Below are 11,267 nucleotides of genomic sequence, written 5' to 3' on the forward strand. Positions count from 1 at the left end.
GCTCCTCTGGGTCATGGGACATGCGTTGAGCATCCAGTGAACAAACAAAGGGTAACGTTACATTTTTCACTTCGTTTAGGAAACCTGGCTTCTAATTATAGGATTTGTTTAACAGTCCTGAATGGTTTACGAAGGCATGGATCAGCCTCCATCCTGAGGAGTGTCAGCCAGGGAGACATAGGCAGGGTGGAGTCAGGGAAGGAAGGAGAGGCCTCAGCAGCAAAGGGAGAGATGACAAGCAAGGTCAATTTAAGCCAAGGCCTAGGGGGCATGAATTTTCCCTAATCCCCCCAGCCAGGTTGCTCCCAGTTGGAAATTATCTCCAATAACCATTACCATAACCCTTTCATACAAGGCAAGGAATATGAATGAGCTCTAGGGCAAGCAGGTGAAACAAGGATCACATTACTGTTCAGTGCTCTTAGCATACCCCCTCCCCCTTCCGGGGACACGGGCTAGGGGCTGGCTCGAGCTCCTTGCTTATAGAAATAAATAACTTTAAGTAAGTTCTTTTTTAAAATCTTGATAAATTCTGTAAAATACTATTACATGAATATATTTATTTTCTTAACACAGATAGAAATTAGAAAAGATAGAAGTAAAAGAGAAGTCTCTCATGTTATATATAACTAATAATATAATATAATATGTAACTAAGTCTCTGTGGTTACGCTCACCATCTAAGGAGGCAAGGGGGTTATCTAAGGGGACTCTAGGGGTGGGGCAAGGGAAAGTCCACCCCACTAATGTAGCCCAAGTCAGGGTACAGGGATCTTGCCAAGCTGCTCCCAGGCCAAGACACGAAAGGTCCAGCCCATCTACCATATAGCCATATTTCCGTCCTCACTCAGGCCTCCATTGCTCAGCCCAGGCCCCAGCTGCTCAAAGAAACCCCCCAAACCCTCACCTTGTCCCGAATGTCCCAGTGCCTCAGTTCCTGAGTTAGCACACGTGCTCATGCATACATACACACACCCCTCTAAGTCCCTTGGACAACCCAGTTCTGTGATTTCTTAAAGCTAGGTTCATGGTTTCCAAAGTGGGGGGTCATTCAAAGCTCAGGGAAAGTATTAGGGTCTTCTGTTTTTTACTTCTCTCTTCTCTAATTTCTATTTTTTATTTTTTAAGAGAATATGATATATTAGTAAAATAGTACTTTACAGAATTTATAGACATTTATTTTTAAAACAACTTACTTAAGGGGCACCTGGGTAGCTCTGTCAGTTAAGCAACCGACTCTTGATTTCGGTTCAGGTCATGATCTCAGGGTCATGAGCTCGAGCCCCGCATCGGGCTCCTAGCTCAGCAAGGAGTCTGCTTGACATTCTCTCTCTCCCTCTCCCTCTGCTCTTCCCCCCATGCTCTCTCACTCTCTCTCTCTCTCTCTAAAATAAATAAATAAATCTTTAAAAACAACTTACTTAAAATAAAATATATTTATTTAAAAGAACTGTTGTTTACTTCTAGGGTTTTATGATAAAAAATGTTGAGTTCCCCTGGACTAGGACTTGGAACTTAGTGTTCCTTAACTCTGGTAGAGTGAGGGAACCCCCAGCCTCCAGGATTTCGAGTCCTGCTTGCTCTCCTGAATTGGGAAACAAAAGTACCTCTCATTCTTTCTGATTCTTTCACATTCTGAGCAGCTTGGACATTTAGACACGTGAAGATAGCAAGTAAATAGTAAATTCATTATTAAACTATGGTAAATCCAGGATTTAAACCCAGGTCCGACGGGCTCCAGAGCCGTGCTGGATTCCACCCACTGTGGTGTGACACACTGATTAGTGACATATATCTGTCCCTACTTCCAGCCCCTCACTCGGTACTTTTGCACAGAGTAAGCATCAGACATGTTTACAAAACATTTACAAGGCCCAGGGCTGTGGGACCTACTGTTGGTAATATGGGGTCAACAGCATGAAAGGGGCCGAGGGCCAGTCCACCCTCCATGTCTCCTGTTGTCCCCTTAGTCAGCCCGCCACCTCTGGGGTCCTGTTGGTGTGGGAGAGCTTGGGCTTTGCTTCTTTGTGTATCACCTGCTGGAAGCAGGAAGTTCCCTGAGGCAATGCTGGGGGGCAGGATGCACCTCCTTGGGAGGCTGCTCTCTAGACTTCGGGTTTACTCATGTGCAAAGTGGGACAAAAAGTCTCACCTGTTTGCCTGCCTTGGGGATCCTTGAGAGGATCCACAGAGTGCAGGACAGGGTCTAGGGCAGGGGCCATTGGGGGCAGGTGGTCTGGTAAAGAATAGTGCCGGGGGGGAGCCTGGGTGGCTCAGTTGGTTAAGCGACTGCCTTCGGCTCAGGTCATGATCCTGGAGTCACAGGATCGAGTCCCGCATCGGGCTCCCTGCTCGGCAGGGAGCCTGCTTATCCCTCTGACCCTCTCCCCTCTCATGCTGTTTCTCTCCCTCTCTCTCTCAAATAAATAAATAAAATCTTTAAAAAGAAAAAAGAATAGTGCCAGGGAAGGAGTGTTGTTCCAGTGGTCTCAGACCCCAGGGAGTGGGGGTACAGGATCTCTACTGCCCAAGTCAAAAGATGGGCCGGTGATGGACTGGCAGCAGGGAAGCCCCCCCGCAACCACCACCAAACACCCCAGAAGTACATCCTCTCTCACCTCCCCCCAAAAAACAGGGTCAAATTGCTCACTCACGCCCTCTCAAAACAGGAAGGCAAGGCATGGAGACTCGGCAGTTCTGCGGACTGAGACTGGGAGGAACAGCAGGGGGGCAGGGGTACACCACCCCGTCTTAGAGGTGCTGAGAACCTCAGCCATTGGGCACGTCAGCCAAGTGACTGCCTTCTCCACGTCCAAATGGCACTTGTCTTTAAAGTCCGGACCCAGTGGCTTTAGCTCCCTACCCACACTTTCAGCAGGTGCAGGGAATTCTCCACTATTGCTTGAGTTTTAGGGACGCTTAAGTTCCTCCTGAATTAATCCTCACTTTGGCACGTCTGCTTCTCCAAGGCGCTGGCTCCTAACCTGAGCTCCTGTCTGTGCTCACACACACACGCGCGCGCCCCCAGCACCACCAGGCGCCCTCTCCTTAATCTTCCAAGCGCCATTCCTGGAAATGCAAGGCTGCAGAGGTACCAGGCCTTTCACCAAACTGTCGGTGGAGGAAGGACAACTGACAGGGTGCACAGGACATCACCCTTGGCCTTTCAAACCCCTGTGTCGCTGTCATTACCCCAGGGACTTCTCACTGGCTTCATCTCTGCTCAGGTTCCAGGTTCCTCCCCCTTCGGAGCACATCCTCCCTCCCTGGCCGCGCAATCCTCCCCGGGGTCCCATACCCCCATCCTCTCTCCCTGAGGCTGCCTGGAGAGAGGACATGCTGGTTACCACCTCTGTGGGGGAGGGGGACTGGAGCAATATGTCGGAACCACGAACACATAAGACTTTGGCTCCAGCAACAGCTCTTCTAGGCCTTCTCGTGCCAGAGACACCCCCAAGCAAAAACACCCCAAGTACCAGGACAGGCTTTGCAGCATTGTTGATACTAGCAAAGGATTGCAAACCTTCAGAACGCTCACCCCTACATTCACGCAGGACTGGTGGCCTGCGGGGCGGGGGGCACATCCACCCAGTGGGCCCCTCTCCAGTCATTGAAAGGACCAGGCAGCCCTCTCTGTAATGATAGACTGCAGTATCCGAGATACGTGATTAAGGAAAGGAAGTCAGGTGCAGAACAGTGTGAATAGTGTACTCCTATGTGGAAACAACATGTCAGGGCCGTAGATGCACGTATGTGTGTGTGAACTTGCTCGCATCTGCATAGACCATCTCTGCAAGTATAAGCAAAACTTGGTAACAGAGATTTGCTCTGGGGAGGGAAGTAGGGGGATGAGTGGTTGGGCTTGGGAGGGCACTTAGGTTTTACGGTATGCCATTTAGACCTTTTTGATGGGCACAATGTGTAGATATTCCCTGTTCGAACAATAAATACCGGTTACTGTGTGATGTGTATCATTTTGTCCCCTCCCTCTCCACTGGGCTGGGCCCAGGGGGCGTCGCCTTCCTGAAGCCATGAAAGTCACCTGAAGTGAGTCAGGTCTCACCCCGCCGAGGCGAGCAGCCTCATCCAGAGTGTCTCATTCTTTTCTCCTTCTCTTCCTCGGTAGCAAGTTGTCCAAGCCCTTTACTGTACAAACAGAAACCCTGAGGCCCAGCTTGGGAAAATCGTGTGCCCAATGTCACCTAGTAAGTCAGCCTCTGTGCAGTTCTGAATAGAGCCCTGGTGCTTTTGTTCATGTTGTTCCTTTTATTCCAAATGCTCTTTCCTATTTTCACTCTTCCAGTCCAACATCCTGCTTCCAAGAAGCTCCCCAGATTCCCAGACTGGATATGACCTCTAGGCATGCCTCGTGAACCCCCACAGTACTGTCCAAATTCCCTGCCTTCTCCATTAGCCAGCGCAAGCTCCTTGAGAGCCCCAGGCCTGGTCCAGTGCGAAGAACGGGAGTTTAATGTTGACGACCTTAATGGATGAATAGAAGCATTCATACATGCTTCTATTCATCCGTCTTCTGAAATCCTCCTGGGCTTCACCAAGACCTCTCATATCACTCAGCACTGTTTCCTTTACAACGTAATTAGTTCTGGGCATATTCGCAGTACCCATCTGTTAGAAGCACGCTATGAAGGCGCACACACGAGTTGTGTCTTCTTTCCACAGTGACAGCTTTATTCAATCATAAAGCGAGGCGAACATAATGATAAAGCAGGTTCAGGATTCCAAACTCAGTGACATTTCAGTACGTGTTTAACTTGGCTTTTTACACGTCACACAAAGCAAAGCACGATCCGAAGTCCCACAACAGACAAGATACAGCAAGGGTTAGGAAGTTATCGAACCCAATGGAAAGTCAGTGTGTGAGGGCACAGCTGGGAGGAGGCCTCCATCTGTCTGGGGCAGCGCTCGGCACATGCTGCTTATCACGTCCAACCCGTGGAGGATCTCGGTTCTGTTCAGACATCAATCGGGCAGAGCCTTCGGCGGCGGCTGCCTTTTTGATGTGGTCAGATGTGAAAGGGTCAGCGTCTTGAAAGTCTGACAGTTTACTGCGAAAACTCTCCCTTTTTAAAGGGATTTAATCAGTCTTGAGCCTTCGCAGACCTCCCCTGGTTCTGCGGGTCATCGGTTCTGAGTGTCGTCAGCCTGTGCTGGTTTTGGCGTATCTGGTCTTGGCTGCAACGCCCTTGGCTGCTGGGGTCACTGCTTGACATGAGTGACTTCAGCTTGCTCTGTACACCACCTTTCTCCCTCCTTCCCTCCCTCCCTTTCCCAGGATCCATCCTCAGAATGAGATAGAACCCAGGAATATTGTTTGAGTCCCTGGATCCAGCCATGCCTAAAGCGGAATCTACCTGTGGACTTTTCAGTCACATGAGCCAATGAATTCGCCTTTGTTTTGAAACCACTAAGAGTTGAGTTTTTTCCATCCCTCTCCATAAAAGAGTATTGTGTGAAAACACCCTAAACTGTACCACACATGGTCTCATTCCCTTTCCACAACACTTTGTATACAATAGATACCTATATTTGCATGAGAACAAAAAGCACCAGACTCAGACCCAGACCCCGAGGATGGTGATGGAGCAGAGCAGTCCCACACACCACAATCCCTCCCCTAAAGTTCTGTGGACCCTGCCCAAGTTCTGCCAGGTGGGCAGACAGTAATGACCCTGCTTCCAGGTGGAGAAACGTGGCTCCCAGTCACCCAGCAAGTTAATGGCATAGCTTGGAGGAGAACTTGGCCTCCTGGCTCCGTTGCCGTCGAAATCATTTACCCATCATCAAAGGAGAATGTCGGGCTTGGCTTGCACACACACACAATAACCAGGACACAAAAGGGAAAAATGGTGGTGGCAGGAAATCGGTCATGGTTGGGAAGAGACAATTATCTTTTTAAAAATCCCAGGATAGAAAGAATAAAGAAGCCAATTTGAGTGGGACAACCTTGTAGAACAGATTTATGAATTACGAGTGTGTGGCCCCAGATTCTGGAGAGTGGTGATGACTGTGAACACTGCAGTGTTTGTTGAGTGAATTGTGGATGGTGGAAGGTTTTGATTAGCTGTGGCTGTCACCCAACAAGTCAGTAAGGCCAGGATCTGACTCCCATCTCCTGGTTTCTAAGGATAGTGCTGTTTTTAGTACCCCAGTTTCATGTGCTCAGTGGTGTGAATTTTACCAGCTGCAAAATGACCAGGACTGAGAAGGCAAGTGGAAGATCTTAGATTTAGGTGGGGGGATATGGTGGAATGGCAGAGCACCCATTCCAACCTACCCCTAGACTACCTTCATTAATGCAGAATCTAATAAGCTAAAAACATTTCCCAGAGCTCCTAGAGTTCTAGATGAACGTCATATCTCTGCTTCTTCATTGTAGCTGATGTCAAGTACCATCCTGTGGGTTTTCTGCAGCAATTTTCTACCCCTTATGGGCTGAGTTGTATTCCCCCAAATTCATAGGTTTGAGTTTTAACCCCCCAACATGGCAGAAATTGACCTTGATTGGAAATAGGGTCATTGCCGATGTAATTAGTTAAGATGAGGTCATACTGGAATACAGTGAACCTTAATCAATATGACTAGTGTCCTTATGAAGAGGCGGAATTTGGAGGCAGACACCCACAGGGAGAATGTCACATGAACATAAAGGCAGACAGCAGCCTGATGCATCTCAAGCCAAGGAACATCAAAGACTGCCAGCAAACCACACCAGAAACTCTACGAGAGGCCGGGAACAGATTGTCCCTCGCAGCCTCCAGACGGAGCCAACCCTGCCAACACCTTGCTCTTGGACTTCTAGCCTCCAGAATTTGAGACAATACGCTGTTGGTTCAGCCACCCAGCTCTGGTACTTTCTTACGGCAGCCCTAAGAAACTAATACAGGCAGTGTGCCCAATGGGCCCATGGATCTGTCTCTTGCTTCAACAGTGTTTGGACAGAACAGACCCAAGGATGCCCCTTCTTCCAGCCTCTGACCACCCTCCAACCTCTTTTCCAACCACAACCTTTGAGAACATCTTTACAGCCATCCTTTGCCTCTGGGACCAGCCAACACTGTATTTTGAGCTTAACTCCTTATTGCCAATGAACCATGAGCTTCCAAGAATTGTTCCACCAAGGTGGAGGCCACCGTCAACTGCCCGGTCAACATGCACCTGCAGGCCTCCTACACCTACCTCTCCCTGGGCTTCTACTTTGACCATGACGATGTGGCTCTGGATGCGGGCCACTTCTTCCATGAGCTAGCTGAGGAGAAGTGCAAGGGCACCGAGCTCTTGAAGATGCAAAACCAGCACACTGGCTGTGCCCTCTTCCGGGACCTGCAGAAGCCATCCCAACGGGCATGGATGCCATGGAAGCCCCATGGACCTGGAGAAAAATTTGAAGCAGGCTCTTCTGGAGCTGCATGCCCTGGGTTCTGCTGCACAGACCCCCTTTTCTGTGACCTGAAGAACCACTTCTTGGGTGGGGAGGTGAAACTCATCAAGAAGATGGTGACTGCCTGACCCACCTCTGCAGGCTGACAGGCCCCCAGGCGGGCTGGACGAGTATCTCTTCCACAGGCTCACCCTCAAGCATGACTAGGAGCCTCCAGAGCCCAGCGGCCTTGGAGGGGGCCCTCGGGCGTGCCCCTTCCGCCTGAGCCTCTCCCTGCAGCCCCTAGGCAGCTTTTAATCCACCCTGGAGACCTCTCCCCAGCTGGAAACCAAATGGAAACATAAAGCTTTGTGGGGGAGGGGGGAGGAAGAAACTGGTAAAGGGCCTAATATAGAGCCCTTGCCGACTTTGTGGGTAAGGAGGGGCAGCTGTGGAAGAGGTGAGGGTGGCTTCCTGACCCCTGCACTCATCTGCAACGGTGTGTCCTTCGAGCCCGCCGTGGAGCCGCCCTTTCGGAGCCCAGCACTTCTGACAGCAGCGGCCGTGTTGACCGCCCTGGAGGGACAGCCCTGCGGTGTCAGCAGCGGAGTCCTTAACAGCCCTGCCGGAAGCTTCTTCAGCCTTCCTAACAACGGTGGGAGCGCCCAGTTCCCCGTAGTGACTTCCTTTCTGCTTGGATGAGCAGGAGTGGTTTCCTCAGCTGAACGCTGACTCGTCCTAATTCCCTGGACCTTTCGCACCCTATTCAATTTCTGACCTTGCGCAACTCGCATTTGTGAGCTGTAACAAAAGAATGTTGTCAAAGACTCGTGTGCCTTTACCCGTTGAACAGTAACCCCCCATTCCCCTCCAGCCCGCTCCGGGCAACCAAGATTCTACTCTCCATCTCGATGAATTTTTTTTTTTAAGATCTTATTTATTCATTTGACAGAGAATGAAACAGCGAGAGAGGGAATACAAGCAGGGGGAGTGGGAGAGGGAGAAGCAGGCCTCCCGCGGAGCAGGGAGCCCGATGCGGCTCGATCCCAGGACCCCGGGATCATGACCTGAGCCGAAGGCAGACGCTTAACGACTGAGCCACCCAGGCGCCCCTCGATGAATTTTCTATTCTAGGAATCTCACAGCATTTGCCCTTTTGGGTCTGACCTATTTCACTTAGCATAATGCGTTCAAGGTTCACCCATGTTGTTGCATGTACCAGAATCTTGTTCTTTTTAGTGGCTGAGTAATACTTCATTGTGCATATATGCCACATTGTATCTATCCTTTCGTCCACTGATGGGCACTTGGGTTGTTTTCACATTTTGGCTATTATGAATAATGCTGCTGTGAACATCAATGTACAAGTATCTAAGTATTTAGGGGTTATTACTACTACTACTATTATTATTATTGCCCTCCTAATGGATGTGAAGTGGTATTTCATTATAGTACACCATTTTACTGAAATGGGATTATACCATGTATTTTCATCTGTACTAGGATTTTTAACCTCGATAATACACTGAGGACAGCTGTCTGTGCAATGATGTCTTTGAGAAATGGGCTTAATTACCATTCTAAGCATCTCTTCACTGTTACTTTCCTCTCAGAATCAAACTCAATCAATGACACAAAAGTCTTATGCTCACCAAAGAAAATATATGAAGCTTGCTTTTTAACTCAAGGGTGATGGCCCTTTTCAATCCATGAATATCTCCCAACCAATCACCTCTGACATGCCTTTTGGGTCAGATGAGTATGAAGTTGCGGCTAGGGGGTAGGGAAAGGTTGGGGTCATAGGATCTCTGGGCTGGAAAAGACTTACCATCCAGTCTCTGCTTGCATTCCTCTAGTGACAGAGAACTCATCACTTTACCGAGACAACTCATTAGCCCATTTCATCCTCGGGTAGGTCCTCTGACTTAAAGAGTCCTTCTTATGTAGACATAAACTCTATCTCCCTGGAGGTCCCAATTGTACCACCTCAATCTCTTCCTTGATCACCTGTAGAGATAAGACAGCTCTTCCAGATCCCGTGGGTCTCCTGTTCTCTAAGCCCTTCACCGTCCTGGTTAGGATTCCCCTTGCCCCTAGCTGCACCCACCCTCTGAAGACACAGAACTCACCAAGCACACTCTCATATCCACCTCCTAACAAGAAGCCCCGTTCCCCTCCCAGGATGCCTTACTCATACACACTAAGCCCAAGTCTCATTGACCTGTTTCCTCTGGGAGCGCGGGGATTTCAAGGCTGCTTTGCCACAGTCTGGAAAGAAAAGCCACTTCACAGAGTGGTTAATAAACATAAAGCACTCATAACTCCCAAGAGAAAGTATGAGAGGAAATAGAAACGGGTTTCAAAATGTCTGAGACAGATTTATAGAGACGAGTCTCAAATGGCTACCATTTAGTTAGGCTTTTAAAATATTGTGGTGCCGGGACACCGCCTGTCCTTGGATCTGTCTCCAGGCCACTCCAATTCCTTGTCCTGACCTCTGGTGATGGACCTCCTGATAACAGGGCCTGCTGGCTCGCAGGCAGCCAACTCACTGCTCAGCCAGCCACAGGGTTCTCGGGTTTTGAAATGGTGGGTCTCTCTACAACTTACACTGGTAGCTGTTCTGTTTTTCTTTTCTGTCTTGATGGAAAATCTTTGATGCTTATGCAGTAGCAGGATTAACAGAAGCATAACTTAAGTTTTGCAGTCTCCAAAGAGGATTTTCCATAATTTTGATAGTTCTAGGGGCTGGTTTTAGCTATACCCCGGGATCTGTTGGTGGTGCTTTGGAGTGATAAACTCGAACACTGAGCAGGGTGGGGAGGGAGGGTCACAAGCCTTCCTTGTCTGGGGATGGGCTTATGAAGGGAACCCATGTGCTTGGTCCGGGAAAGAAGGGGATGACATGAAAGGCATGGCAGGTCGGCCTGTATTGGGTCTGGTATCATAAACCTTAATAAATAGTACCAAACATCTACTGAGCACTCACAAGTTGACACAGGCCTACCCCTTCCTAGCAGGGTCTCATTTCGTCTTCACAGCAACCCTGGGAGGTAGGGACTGTTTCCTGCTCCATGCTACAGAGGAGGAAAGCGAAGTGCACAGATGCAAAGAACTTTCCCAAGCCCACTCCCATCCACCCCCTCGGGAAGCAGCAGACGTAGTGCTGAGCTTAGTCTAAGTCTGACTCCAGAGCCTCTGCTTGACCCGCTCCCCCCAGGCCTGCAGGTGCCCGCCCCCACCTGACCCCCATGGCAACACCGCAAGGCAGGCTTGACCCATTTCACAGAGGGGGAAAAGGAGGCTCAGAGCTGCAGGTAGAAAACTGTGCCCAGACCTCCCAGCTAGGACGTGGCAAAGACGGGAGTGAGTGCACAGGCCTCCTGACATGACCGCATTCTTTCCTCAGAAGGAACAAGGCAGGGGTGAAGATTTTCCTACCAGATAAGGAGCCTCTGAAGGGCAGGGCTAGTGTCAGGCTCAGCACCCCACCCGCCTCAGGGACACTCCGCCGCCCCACGCGGGACGGCACACGGCCGTGTGCTGGAGGGAATCCTGGCCCCGAGGAAGGAGACGGGCTGGGGCAGCAGTACCAGCCGGGGGTCTGGGAGACTGAACGAGAATGTGAACAGACGTGGTTGGGGTCCAGCCAGCCTGGCCACAGATGGGAAGCTCTGAGCAACAAAGGCAAGGACGAGGTAGCCGTGCTTGACACAGGGCACGGCCAGCCGCCAGCAGGAGGCCTCCGTGGGCCTCAAAGAGGCTATTCCCATGCTATGATGGAGGCCGCCCCGCGGAAGACCGCTTTCTCGCCGTTCTTCGAGGGCACTGTGGGAGGCCTGGGGACATAGACCCTGTCCGGGGGTGGGGGTGGGGGGTCACACTCTCC

At 50.2% G+C, this 11,267-nt stretch overlaps 1 pseudogene; it reads left to right on the plus strand.

The window, feature by feature from the left end:
* Positions 1–5,592: 5,592 nt before the first annotated feature.
* Positions 5,593–7,606, plus strand: LOC102729060 (ferritin light chain pseudogene; annotated as a pseudogene).
* The last annotated feature ends 3,661 nt before the right edge of the window (positions 7,607–11,267 follow it).

This window comes from Leptonychotes weddellii, chromosome 7 (assembly GCF_054177405.1).
Source record: "Leptonychotes weddellii isolate Sample4059 chromosome 7, ASM5417740v2, whole genome shotgun sequence".
Classification (NCBI taxonomy): Eukaryota; Metazoa; Chordata; class Mammalia; order Carnivora; family Phocidae; genus Leptonychotes; species Leptonychotes weddellii.